Raw genomic sequence first — 9,758 nt, 5'->3', positions numbered from 1 at the left:
GAGACCCTAAGAGAGTCAAAGGAAACATTTTCTTTCCCGATGACAGTTTTTCAAAAAATAGAGAAATCTGATTTTCTTTTGGGCCCAATTGGGACTAAGTTCCCTCCTGTGTAAAAATCACGTGCATATCCTGTCCGTTGACATGCATGATGAAGTCTTTTTAACAAGGTTCTTTAGATTTGCTTGCATCTATCAGAAGAACCCCTTAGAGGCTGAGTTGCTCAGAACTAAAATTAACTGCAGCCTCTCACTTCCTAGATTCATCATAACCCAGAGCAGCACAGGGAGATGTCAGTAGGCATCCTAATCTCCCTCAATTGACCTCTTTACCTTCTCCTTATCACTACAGCAAAGAACACTTCCTTCCCAGGGAGGAGATTTAAAACCATTCCAAGGGGGCAGAATTGCCCAGAGGAGATAAGAGGGCACTGCATTAACCTTCTCACCCAATATGCTCCTGGTTCCAAGAGGAGAGAAAAACCAGACTGAAGTTAATTGGGGTTATTACTGACATACTTCAGGCAGGTGACAGATTTTAGTCTGACTCTTTCTCCCAGGTCTGGACATCCCAAGAATAATCTTTCTCTGGGATATAGGAGCAGGTGAGTGATGTAGCCTATTTATGACTAGCTCAAAGGGTCCCCTGGTGGCTCAGAGGTTAAAGCGCTTGCCCGCAATGCAGGAGACCTGGGTTCGATCTCTGGGTCAGGAAGATCCCCTGGAGAAGGAAATGGCAATCCACTCCAGTATTCTTGCCTGGAGAATCCCATGGATGGAGGAGCCTGGTGGGCTGCAGTTCATGGGGTCCCAAAGAGTCAGACACGACTGAGCGACTTAACTTTCACTTTCACTTTCAGAAGATAAAGGGTCTGCCTACAATGCGGGAGACCCGGGTTCAATCCCTGTGTCGGGAAGATCTCCTGGAGAAGGGAATGGCAAACCACTCGAGTATTCCTGCCCCCCGCCCCAAAAAGGGGCTCAAAGAAATATGGGCTTCCCTGGTGGCTCAGATGGTAAAGCGTCTGCCTGGAATGCGGAAGACCTGGGTTCGATCCCTGGGTTGGGAAGATCCCCTGAAGAAGGAAATGGCAACCCACTCCAGTACTCTGGCCTGGAAAATTCCATGGATTGAGGAGTCTGGTAGGCTTCAGTCCATGGGGTCACGAAGAGTTGGACACGACTGAGCAACTTTATTATTTATTTATAAGATTTAAGAGACAAATGTATCTTGCAGTATCTTCCAGCTACACAGCTTTCGCGAATGCTGTCTCAAAAGCGCTTAAAAGGCAAGTAGGATGGGAGGTCTGAAGTAGATGTGGACAAAGGACTTGGCAGAGATAATTGGTCAATATGCCACACTGGTACCCAGTAAAGTTGAACTGGCCATAAATCAGCTGGGCAATCATAAATTTAGCTTTTGCTAAGTGTGTTAACAATGTTGCAGGGAAAGGTCAATTCTGACTCCATGATGCATCTATTTCTTTGACTTTAACCTTTGCTTGTCATTCTTTTGCTATTATAATCATATAAAATGATTTCCCTCAGGGAAACCTGCCCCTCTGCTTGAAGAGATTAACACATCCTCTTCTTGAGATTGGCCATTCCAGGAGATGTCTGCAAGATAATGATCTTTATTTCCTCAATTCCTACCCATCTCTGTCCTAGAACCTGGCATCCAGACCCTGAAGAGATGGTTATTTTGAGACATTAGTCTGCCATCTTCTCACTCAGCCAGCTTTCCAAATAAAATCTCATGCCTTGCCTCAACACCGCCTCTCTCAGTTAATTGGCCTGTCATGCGGCAAGCAGACAGAGCTTGGACTTGGTAGTAATAGGAGAGAAGGACATGTTATTTCCCAAACCAGACATGAGAAAATACAATGTGCGCCATATGCCTTTCCCTACATTATCATAATCTGACCAGCGTATTAGAAAGCCATGAACTTATCTACTTTATACTAGTGCTTATCATCTCTTAATGCAGTTCACTGAGATCCATCTCTCTGAGCTATCCCTGTTCCAAGATTCCAATTTTCAATGAGGATTGTATTTCTTCAGTTTAATTTCCTGTCAATTCCTGTTTAAAATCAGTGTGGTTGCTTGATATTTAATTTAATTAACTGAAATTCAATTTAACTGATAAATGCTGTCTTTGCATCCATAGTCTGTTCTGGAACTTTTGAGCCCCTCACATTCTGAGCTCAGCCATGTGACTTAGGCCAATATGAAGTTAGCAAAGGGGGAAAAGCAAAAGCGGAGAAAACGCTTGCATATTTCTGCTTCCTCTATTGCTTCTCTTGAATCCACTGGGATCAGAGTCACACACAAGCTAGCTTAGTGGAGCAATAGGAGAGATGCCTCAATAGAGGCCAGTTCAAACTGGTCAGTTCCAGTTAACCTGCCAGCACATCTCAGAAAATAAGCTGGCCCAGACCAGACCAGAAAGTCTCCCAGTCAACCCACAGTTCTGTGAGGAATTATTTAAAATAATAATAATGTTTTAAGACACTGATTTTGGAATGACTGCTATGTAACATTATTGTGACAATAGCCAGGAAAAAGGAAAGGTGATGTGAATAATTTAATTTATGGCTGTTGAATAAGAATAATAAGTCTTGCCAAATGAATACATCTTATCATTGATGAAATAATTTGCTATTTGGCCATCTTATGTCTTATGACAAAATCTGAATGTCCCTAAAAATTGACTTGGGGGCCGGGGATATTGCAGAAGCTGCCCTGCTCCTCCCCTGAGCTTGGGGGTTGTCCAACAGTGAGCCTGTCTGCTGGGGGTGGAACAGCATAATTTCTTCCCACTTGAAGAAAGCAGTGTGCTCTCTCCTGGATTTCTGGCAGTCCTGCCTCAAGCTAATCCCACATGGGCTCCAAGACATCAAGTTTGTATGCTTGATATTATAGTAATTGTTTTCCTTTTAGCTACAATAAATTTGCCTTTCTCTTTCTTGGAGAGAAAGTGTATTCGTGAAACTTTTAAGCTGAATGAATGTTGAGAATCATCTAGTCAAACAATTTTCTTATTTGCATAAGGACCTTTCTTTCTCAAGAGGAAATATCTGGACACTGCTAATTAATTTTTTTTAAGTTAAAAACCAGAATTTCCTGTTGGACACAGGTCAAAGGGAGCACAGTAAAGAGAACCCCTCTTCCCTGGACCTTCTCTTTCCCTCTCCCACAGAGCTGCCAGAGCCCCTGGATCAATGCTTCTCAAATTTTACCAACTGTAGGAATCACATAAAATCTTGTTAAAATCCAGAGTCAGAATCCTTGGATGGGGACCTGAGATTCTGTATTTCTCACAAGCTCTAGGGTGATATAACACAGCTGGTGCAGGAGCATACTTTGAGTGAGAAGGCCCCAGAACATTTCAGAACAACCCAAATAGCACTGACTTTTCCCAGTCTCTCCTTTTTATAAACAAGGGGTCTGACTTCTGGAAGGTGACATTCAAGTTCAGGCAGGGACTCCCCACACACATCAGTGTCCTCTCTCCTCATCACTTTCTCTGACCCAAATCCTTGGAGATTCATATCCAATAATAAAAATACTACTTAATAAAAATGCTGACCTGGATTTATACATAATTTTTGTTCCTGCTAAGATATTTTCACTCACCAAAAGAATCTATGGTTTTAAAATCAACTAGTTCCAAGAAGTTTTGCAGGATAAAAATACATGCAAAGACATCAAGAGTTTTAAATAGCATCTCTTAAAATACCCTATATGCCAATAAAACACATATAAATACACAGAAGGCAAAACAAACAAAATGATCACATGACTGCAAAATGAAGGGTGCCAAGTAACCTAACTCCAGAATTTAGAAGGAATGTCCTCTCTCTGCAATGTCAATGAGAGGGAGTTGTTTGTGTTTTGCTTCCTGATACAGAGCAGTTTTACTTGCTAGGAAAAAAGAAGAGAAAAATGTTTCTCACTGGTTTCTGATCCTGATTACTAGAATCTTGGCATCTAACCCCCCAGCAAAGCCACATTTAAGTGACAGACCACATTGGGGGAGACACATCCAGTTCAGCAACTTCACAGTGGATGAAATCCACACATCTAGACTGGTAGCTGCACACACAGCATTAGGTTTCAGCCTAGACCTGAGAAAGACCTTCCCCATCACCTTCCCCATCACTCAACAGGATGCCGAGCTTAGGCCAATCTGTAGGCTCTGTGCCCTACCCCAGTTCCAGAGAAAAACACCCCTCAAAGATAAACACAAAATTCCTTCATGTGATCTCCTTAAAAATCCTGCAGACTGAAAGAAAGAGGATTTGGGGCTTCTCTGTTGGCTCAGCAGTAAAGAATCTGCCTGCCAATGCAGGAGACACTGGTTCATTCCCTTGTCTGAAAAGACCCGACATGTCATGGAGCAACTAAGCCTGTGCCCCACAAATACTGAGCCTGTGCTCAGAGCCCTAGAGCCCCAACTACAGCGGCCAGAGCACCCTAGAGCCCGTGCTCAGCAGCAAGCCCAGCCACCACGATGAGAAGCCCTTGCCCACTGCAACTAGAGGAAAGCTTCACGCAGCGACAAACGAGGGCCCGGCACAGCCAAAAATAAAAATAAATGAAATTATTTTAAAAACAGAGAAAGAGGATTTTATCCTAAATATCCAGATGATGTGTAACTGAAAGGAGCGGCATCTTTCACCTCCTGTATCCACTTTGCCTACCAGACTCTCAGCCCACTCCTCCATCACTAGTTTATTCCTGCTCCTCATTAGGTTTTAGTTTCAGTGTTACCTTTCCAAGGAGTCTATTTCTTACTCTAGATTGCATATTCTCAAGGGACCCTGTGATTTTGTCAGGATATAATTATTTGTGTGACTATTTTCTTTAATGTCTGATGAGATGCTACTGAGCATGATAGCTGTTTGGGAAATAATTGTTGAATGAATGACTGAATACCTGTTGAAACAAAACTTGTATTTTTTCTGTTTATTTATTTATTTTTGACTGTATAACACAGCTTTCAGGATCTTAGTTCCTTAACCAAGGATGAAACCTGGGCCCTGGCAGTGAAAGTGCCAAGTCCTAACCACTGACTACCAGAAAATTCCAAAAGCCATGTCTTAATCAGTATAAAATGGAAAGAGAAAATCAAAACAATAGCAGCAAACAAGATGAAATATAGAACCTCAGACTAGAGTATCAAATATGAGTAAGAAGATAGAAAAGGCTTTTAAGGACACTGGTTTTAGAAAATCCAATTCAAATCCTTACTCAATGGAAGAGAACAGATCCAACACCATTGGGAATTTAATTCATGATGAAGTAGAGACTGCAAAGGATAGAATTGAGATTTTTTTTTTCCTCAGAATTTAAAGAAAAAAGATAAATGAAAACAATGTGGTAGAAAATCTTATGTAAAGATTTAAAAAATAAAAATCTAGTTTCAGAGTTATAAACATATCTGGTGGGATGAAACAAAATAAAATCAGAAATAAATTCTGTAAAGACTAAGTTTAAATGAGAAGAGATCAATAAATCACTGAAGGATGATGGTTTAAAACTTCAATTCCAAGAAAAACAGTAAAAAAAAAAAAAAAAAGAAAGAAAAGAAAACCCACAAATAGACACCTGCTAGTTGCATTTTTGAATGAATAGAACATAAAAATTAAAAACAAAAAAATCCAACAAAACAATGTGAGACACAGAAATTACCTCAAATGAAAGGGAAATGAGTGCCGGTAAATAATGATGGAGAGTCTAGAAAGACAAGGTTGGTAAACCAGTAATTGCATGCACAGATTAAGTCACTACTTGTAGGAAGGAACAAAAATAAGATAGTAAGCCTACAAGACTTCAGAAATTATATCAATCCTGTATCCTTTCTGAATAATATTAATAATAAACTACCAAAAGCTTACATTACTGCTGAATGAAAGATGATTCAAATTAAAGTGTCATGTTTTATTGTTCAAATATACACTTGCTATGTAAATTTAGCAGTCATAAAATGGTATGCATAAAGTAACAGTTCACTCAATGTATAAATTAAAAACTCTAAGATGAAATGGGCAGAATTACAACTAATGGAGAAGACTTGAAACAAGGTGCTTTAGATTTTGTTAAATGAAGAACACAGAAGCAGATGAAGAGGTAAATAACTGCATGAAGAATTTAAATAATATAAAATAAAATGTGCAAGGAAGGGCTGAAAGATATAATCTGTAAATAACCAAAAAAAAAATGCACCTCTTTCCCAACTTGCTTTGAAACAGTTACAAAAATTGATCATGTATTAAACAACATCAACAACACTTTGCAACTTGTAATTAACAAAAATTATGTTTGTCACATTTTCTAGCACAGATGTTTTACAACTAGAAATTGCCAGTAAAATTTTAAACAGGATAAAAATAAATCAGTCTTTTGAAAAGTGGGAATTTTGTCATAACTTTGGTTGAGCCTTATATAGGAGTGTGAGTTTTCACCTTAAATTGTGTGGCCTGAAGCTTAAGATACTTGAGTACAAATAGAGAATAGATAGTGAAGGGAAAGTTGCTCAGTCGTGTCTGACTCGTGACCCCATGGACTGCACAGTCCCTGGAATTCTCCAGGCAAGAATACTGGAGTGGGTAGCCTTTCCCTTCTCCAGGGGATCTTCCCAACCCGGGGATCGAACCCAGGATTCCCGCATTGCAGGTGGATTTTTTTACCCTCTGAGCTACAAGGCAAACCCAGAGAATAGATACATGTATGCATAATACTCCCTGGGGTCGCGCGCCGGCTGCGACGGACCGCGCAGAAGCGTGGCTGTGGCGAGCTACCCCTCGCCCAAGCTCAGGGGTAGCGACAAAGAGCGCCAGGCTGAGACAGCGCAGGAGCTGCGGCCGAGAGCAGCTTCCCCACATCTGAGGTAAGGGGCGGCGGCAGAGAAGAGCTACCACATGCCCAGGGTCAGGGGCGGCAGCCGAGAGGAACCACCCCACCCCGGAGGTCAGGGGCCCCACCCGAGTGGAGCTACCCTACCGCCAAGGAGCGGCTGCTACGCGGGCACAGGAGGGCTGAGAGGAGCTACTCCACGTTCAAGGTCAGGAGGGGCTGCCATGAGAAGATAGCCCTCCTCCAAGGTAAGGAGCAGGGGCTGCGTGCTTCAAGGTAAGGAGCATGGCTGGAGCAACTGTGAAGAGATACCCCACGTCCAAGGCAAGAGAAACCCAAGTAAGACGGTAGGTGTTGCGAGAGGGCATCAGAGGGCAGACACAATGAAACCATCATCACAGAAAACCAGCCAATCTGATCACACGACCACAGTCGTGTCTAACTCAATGAAACTAAGCCATGCCTGTGGGGCCACCCAAGATGGCCGGGTCATGGTGGAGAGGTCTGACAGAATGTGGTCCACTGGAGAAGGGAATGGCAAACCACTTCAGTATTCTTGCCTTGAGAAGCCCATGAACAGTATGAGAAGGCAAAATGATAGGATACTGAAAGAGGAACTCTCCAGGTCAGTAGGTGCCCAATATGTTACTGGAGATCAGTGGAGAAATGACTCCAGAAAGAATGAGGGGATGGAGCCAAAGCAAAAGCAATACCCAGTTGTGGATGTGACTGGTGATAGAAGCGAGGTCCGATGCTGTAAAGAGCAAGATTGCATGGGAACCGGGAATGTTAGGTCCATGAATCAAGGCAAATTGGAAGTGGTCAAATAGGATATGGCAAGAGTGAATGTTGACATTCTAGGAAACAGCGAACTAAAATGGACTGGAATGGGTGAATTTAACTCAGATGACCACTATATCTACTACTGTGGGCAGGAATCCCTTAGAAGAAATGGAGTAGCCATCATGGTCAACAAAAGAGTCTGAAATGCAGGACTTGGATGCAATCTCAAAAACCACAGAATGATCTCTGTTTGTTTCCAAGGCAAACCATTCAATATCATAGTAATCCAAGCCTATGCCCCAACCAGTAACGCTGAAGAAGCTGAAGTTGAACAGTTCTATGAAGACCTACAAGGCCTTTTAGAACTAACTCCCAAAAAAGACGTCCTTTTCATTATAGGGGACTGGAATGCAAAAGTAGGAAGTCAAGAAACACCTGGAGTAACAGGCAAATTTGGCCTTGAGGTACAGAATGAAGCAGGGCAAAGGCTAATAGAGTTTTGCCAAGAGAACGCACTGGTCATAGCAAACACCTTCTTCCAACAACACAAGAGAAGACTCTACACATGGCCATCACCAGATGGTCAACACCGAAATCAGATTGATTATATTCTTTGCAGCCAAAGATGGAGAAGCTCTATACAGTCAGCAAAAACAAGACCAGGAGCTGACTGTGGCTCAGATCATGAACTCCTTATTGCCAAATTCAGACTTAAGAAAGTAGGGGAAACCACTAGACCATTCATGTAAGACCTAAATCAAATTCCTTATGATTACACAGTGGAAGTGAGAAGTATTTTAGGGGATTAGATCTGATAGACAGAGTAGGATTTTCCAGGCAAGAATTCTGAAGTGGATTGCCATTCCTTCTCCTGGGGATCTTCATGACCTGGATAAAGAACCTATGGCCAGAGATTTGTGACATTGTACAGGAGGCAGTGATCAAGATCATTCCCTAGGAAAAAGAAATGCAAAAGGGCAAAATGGTTGTCTGAGGAGGCCTTACAAATAGCTGAGAAAAGAAGAGAAGCTAAAGGCAAAGGAGAAAAGGAAATATACCCATCTGAATGCAGAGTTCCAAAGAATATCAAGGAGAGGTAAGAAAGCCTTCCTTAGTGATCAGTGCAAAGAAATAGAGGAAAACGATAGGATGGGAAAAACTAGACATCTCCTCTAGAGAATTAGACATACCAAGGGAGCATTGCAGGCAAAGACAGGCACAATAAAGGACAGAAATGGTATGGAACTAAAACAAGCAGAAGATATTAAGAAGAGGTGGCAAGAATACACAGAAGGACTGTACATAAAAGATCTTCATGACCCAGGCAACCACGATGGTGTGATCACTCACCTAGAGCCAGACATCCTGGAATGCAAAGCCAAGTGGATCTTAGGAAGCATCACTATGAACAAAGCTAGTGGAGGTGATGAAATTCCAACTGAGCTATTTCAAATCCTAAAAGATGATGCTGTTAAAGTGATGCACTCAATATGCCAGTAAATTTGGAAAATTCAGCAGTAACCAGAGTACTAGCAAAGGTCTGATTTCATTCCAGTCCCAAAGAAAGGCAATCCTGAAAAATGTTCAGATTACCACAAAATTCACTCATCTCACAAGCTAGCAAAGTAATGTTTAAAATTCTCCAAACCAGGCTTCAACAGTACATGAAATGTGAACTTCCAGATGTTCAAGCTGGATTTAGAAAAAGCAGAGGAACAGAGATCAAATTGCCAACATCTGTTGGATCATCAAAAAAGCAAGAGAGTTTCAGAAAAACATCTACTTCTGCTTTATTGACTACGCCAAAGCCTTTGACTGTGTGGATCACAACAAACTGGAATACTCTTTTTAAAGAGATGGGAATACCAGACCACCTTACCTGCCTCCTGAGAAATCTATATGCAGGTCAAGAAGCAACAGTTAGAACCAGACACGGAACAACAGACTGGTTCCAAATCGGGAAAGGAGCACATCAAAGCTGTATATTTTCACCCTGCTTATTTAACATTTATTCAGAGTACATCATGAGAAATGCTAAACTGGATGAAGAACAAGCAGGAATCAAGATTGTTGGGAGAAATATCAATAATGTCAAATATGCAGATAACACAAGATAACAC

The 9,758-nt window shown here is 41.7% G+C and overlaps 1 non-coding gene across 1 annotated transcript; it reads left to right on the top strand.

Annotated features, from left to right (window-relative positions):
- The first annotated feature begins 995 nt into the window (after positions 1 to 995).
- On the top strand, positions 996 to 1,067 carry TRNAS-GGA (transfer RNA serine (anticodon GGA)). Its single transcript has one exon. It is a non-coding gene; the product is annotated as a tRNA-Ser (tRNA).
- The last annotated feature ends 8,691 nt before the right edge of the window (positions 1,068 to 9,758 follow it).

Source organism: Odocoileus virginianus, chromosome 9 (assembly GCF_023699985.2).
Source record: "Odocoileus virginianus isolate 20LAN1187 ecotype Illinois chromosome 9, Ovbor_1.2, whole genome shotgun sequence".
NCBI lineage: Eukaryota > Metazoa > Chordata > Mammalia > Artiodactyla > Cervidae > Odocoileus > Odocoileus virginianus.
This window is presented reverse-complemented; position numbering and strand designations above follow the sequence as displayed.